Source organism: Astatotilapia calliptera, chromosome 20 (genome assembly GCF_964374335.1).
Source record: "Astatotilapia calliptera chromosome 20, fAstCal68.1, whole genome shotgun sequence".
Classification (NCBI taxonomy): Eukaryota; Metazoa; Chordata; class Actinopteri; order Cichliformes; family Cichlidae; genus Astatotilapia; species Astatotilapia calliptera.
In genome coordinates this window covers 35247681-35252380 of record NC_137441.1, presented here as the reverse complement: position 1 = coordinate 35252380, position 4700 = coordinate 35247681, and positions in this window count along the sequence as shown.

Genomic DNA, 4700 nt, shown 5'->3' with positions numbered 1-4700 from the left:
TATTCTGGTCTCAATAAGCTTACAGTGGCTGGAAAATGATCCTCACCATCTACCAAAACATTCTGACCCTCTGATATCACTGCTCGTAGTACAGAGCTCATCTGGAGCTTCGACAAAAAAAAAAGCCATTAAAAATGTTGAGAATGAACTAAGGACACTTTTTAAAAAATTTTTTTTTTTAATGTTTTAAGTCGGACCTATTTCCTGTCCCGTCTGACCACACCTCCCCCCCTTACCTCCCAGACAAGGCACTTTCCCATCAATGACTCATAACGACAACATGGATATTGGCTAGCTAGACAATCTTGATGTGGCTCTGTGTGAGAACTACATGTGATCGATGGAGAGAGGAAAAAGAAAAGAGGAGAAAAAAGTAAGTTAATATAAAAAATGTAAGATACTATTGATCTGTGGCTTCAGTCGCACCAGATGTTCTGACTGTGTGGAGTCCCATGGTGGGTTAGTTGGACCCAGTCTACCTCACTGATTTAGCGAGAAGTGACTGCTTTGTATAAAAACTGTTAACTGCTACTGTGGAAATACTCCGGGGGGTTGGGGAGGGGGCGCGATGGTGATTTTTGGGGGTGGGAGGGTTGTTTTTATGGGCTTAGCCTTCTCGGACAAGCAGGGAATCTTAAGCAGCAGGTTTGCTCTATCTACTCTATGCTGATGATGATTTACAATAATGAGCCAACATAATTATTATTCATGAATTATTTATACAGATGAACTATATGACAGTTTTGATAAGATATTGCATTAAAGTCACAATCAGAAGCTTAGTGGGTGTTCTGTATGCCACCAAATCATCCTGGATATTGATGTAGCTTTTTGCTTTTGTGTTCTTATTTATGCATCTAAAAACAAAATCCTGCTATTAGCTGTGTGAAAGCACAATAACATCCACATTTATTTTTTCTGAGTTGCTTAAGACAGTAAGAGTTTGAGTGAATGGCTCAAGGATCACGCAGGTCCAAAATTAACCAAGTACCCATTAGCTGGTTGTTTCACACCTGAAAGTTCCACTTGTTTGGGGGAGGAAAAAAAAAGGAGCCAGCAGATGCATGACTACTGTCCCCATTCAGTGCTTTTTTTTTTTTTTTTTCTCTTCTTTTTTTGTTTGTTTTTTACTCCCCAACAAGTCAACCTTAAACTTTAATCATGCCTCTTCCTAACTCTGTATTATTTAATGGACTGTTGTTAAACTTTTACTGTAGTAAGTCTTCCTCCGCCTGAGTACAGCCTGCAGTGTTTCTACTTCCCCTGTAGTGTGCTTTTTCTAGTGCTGGTACTGTCTCCTCGAGGCTGAACTGATGGCAGGGAAAGACTTATTGGAAAAAAGGGCATTTGTTTTCATTTCTGTATAAGAATAATGAGAAAAAAAAGTCTTTAAAGGGAGCTTTACTAAAACTCCACCTTCCCATACTACTTTGGTTCCTCCTTCCCTTAACCTAAGACCTCACATGATTTTAAAATGCAAAGTTGTAAAAACTGTAAATATACTATATGCATTGAGGGAGGGGGGGACAACAGCTCTTTATCCAGACCCTTTGTAATCAAAGTCAAAAGTGTAGAAAAATAAAATTGGAAAAAAAAATCAACCACTGGATATCATTTTAACAAAGATAAAGCTGTACATAAATATAAATATATGTAAAATGGCAAACTAATATCTTTATGTATATGAACCAGAGTGTTTTGCATTTACTTGTTTTTTCTATTAGTGTTTTTTGCTATAAGCTTTCAGGTGAGTTTGTTAAAAATAGATGTGAGGAAAATGTCCGGGGTTCTCGACGAGAAGCCGACGTGATAACGAGGCTGTTTGGATTCACGCAGAGAGTTGTTAATTAGACATGGAAAAATCACTTCTTGCATACAGCAGTACAATGGTGCATAGCATTTGTATTTATGTAATATTGTTCATGTTTATTTTTTTCTTTTTATTTATGCTACTGCTTGTTGATTTACCAAAACCTCCCCCTTTAATCGGTCAAAATTGGATTCATATAGTCTTGAATGGACAAATCTTGAATTCCCTAGAATATTGTTAGTGTTTTGCTTTTTCTTTTTTTTTCCTTTAATATCTTCCCTATAGAAGTGAATGTGTTGGTTAACATTGTGAAATGGTTACTTGGCCTGATGTATGTTATGATGTAATAATCAAAGTTAATCCCATACTTAACCTGGTAATGAATTGCACTCTCGTAGTATAACAGAAACTTTCTCTGAAGTGGTAGATATTGATCAAGTATCCGAAGCAGTGATATATATACATATATATCTATATTTTTTGGTATGTTTCTATTCCAAGGGAAGAACACGAGACATTATGCCGCTCACTGGATTTCCGCCTGAATAATTTTTAACTTCTCTGAAACTTAATTTAAGTTCTCTGCATATCTTATAATTTAATAAAGGTTGCTCATAATTTGATTTTTTTTTTCTTTTTAACCTCACGTACTTTAAAATACAAAAAAAAAAAGATGTTGCATCTGTACAGCAGAGATACTTTTAGGGAATATGAATAAATATAATGATCATTTTTATTGTATGTGGCATGTTTTATATGGATATTATTTTGAATTGTACATATTTTTTTCAGGACGCCAGAGGTTGCATCTCTTTATATACTGGTTTTCCACTTCCTTTCCCCTTCATCTTATTTCTTTGTCTTTTGTTTCTTGTAAAGGAAAAATAAAATGCATTTTAAATATGTGCTCATTTTCTATTGTCAGCACGTGACCACGAAGCTTGATACTTGGGTCAACCGATGGTTATATGAACCGTTTTTACTCGTGGTGGTCCTACTGGTCAGTAAAGGGATGCTTTGCTATTCTATACATGAACCAAGAAAATCCACTAAATTATTCTGGGAAAACAAAGCTTTCACATGGCACTTGTGCAAACCATAGGATGATGCCAAAAAGCAGAAAGAGTGAATTAAATAACCGGGTTCCTGGAACCAGTATATGCAGAAGAGCATCTCTGAAAGCACAGCAGATGGGCTACAGCAGCAGCAGACCACACTGGTGTCGCTCCAGTCAGCTAAGGAAAGGAAACCGAAGCTAGAATCAGCAAAACTGGAAAATCATTGCCGAGTCTGATAAGCCATCATTTCAGCAACATTAGGGATTGAAGGGTCAGAATTTGGTAAAACACCTGCCATGTATGGATGTATGTCACAAAGTCTTAATGAACTAGCAAATGTAGTTTTTGGTAATGCTGTATGACTGAGGGCGTAGTGGTATTAAATTATATTTACATGCACATACTTAACAGCTAGGTACACTACAATAAAGGGGGTAGCAAGTCAAGTATAATTATTTCTTTGTAAAAACCTAAGAGTAAAAAATAAATAAATAATAGAAAATCCAACATGCACATCAACATAATGACTGAGATAAAAACACTGGGAGGGGCCAGCGGCACCCCTCAACCTCCTGCTAGATAGATCTATGGTACCATTTAAAAAAAATAAATCCTACGTCGCATTGTTCACAAGTTATCACAGTCACAAGCTTTTCAAAAAAAGTTGACCTCTGACCCTTGATCTTGAGATCGAGGTCAATGAGATTTGAACTTGAACTGTTGAGATTTTTAATAGGTCCACCTGTGGTGTCAATTTCAAAATCGTAGGTGACTTCCTACTCAAGCTATCGCATTCACAAGATTTTCAGAGAACTTGACCTCTGACCTTGAGGTCAAAGTCACCGATGTTCAAACCAGATTTTCAGTAGAGAAACTGATGATACTGGCTGTATCCCAGCTCAGGGTCTGCAGCCTTAAAGTACGCATTTCAAGGCCGATTACGTCACAGCGCCGCGCCGAAGGCTGTCCCAATTCAAAGGCTGCTCGAAATGCGGCCCTGAAATGCGTCCTTCATTTCCCTGAATTTTAAGGATGTGGCAGTGTAGACTTCGTGGCCCAACATATCCCAGAATGCATAGCGCGGCGGTGCGTGTGGATAAATTTGCCGAAAAAAACAAAAAAAACAACAAAAAAAAACGGCGGATGAGGGGCGGCCGAAGAGTAAACTTTAAGTACTGAATATTATGTCACTTATGTGCAAATGTTTAATAACGAAGAACATTAAACATTACTGTTGGCCACATGTCTGCAAAGTTATGTGACATTAGTGACGTTTGTACTAACTTGGTTTTAAAGCCTTTACTTTAAAATATACACCGATCAATAGCTGAGCTTAATCAGAGAATGATCAAAGCTCATGTAGAAACAAACAAATGAACAAAAGATTTTCTCCTTCATTTCTGTCAAACACAGCTGTATGACACGTTTCCAGCTGTTAGTATCATGGTTGCTAGGCAACCTGGGCAGCGCAACGGAGGCTAGACCGTCCCATTTCACAAGCCTCGCACTTCCGGCCTTAGCGGTCTTTGAGTACGCGGCCCTTGAGGATCGTTGAGGCTGCGTACTTTAAGGCTGCAGACCCTGAATTGGGATACAGCCATAGACGTGAAACTGCTATGTCGCTTCGTTCTGGAGTTTTAGCTTTCACGGGTGTCCACGTCACCTGCCCGTCTGGCAGGGTGACGACAATCAGCTTTTTATGGCTGTGGGGGGAAAATGCAAGTCACTCCATAATATGCCCCCCAACAATATAACAAATTTATAATGTAAGATGGGCAAATATTGCTTTTCTGTAAAACTACCAGGTAATTAAAATACTACTTACAATTATT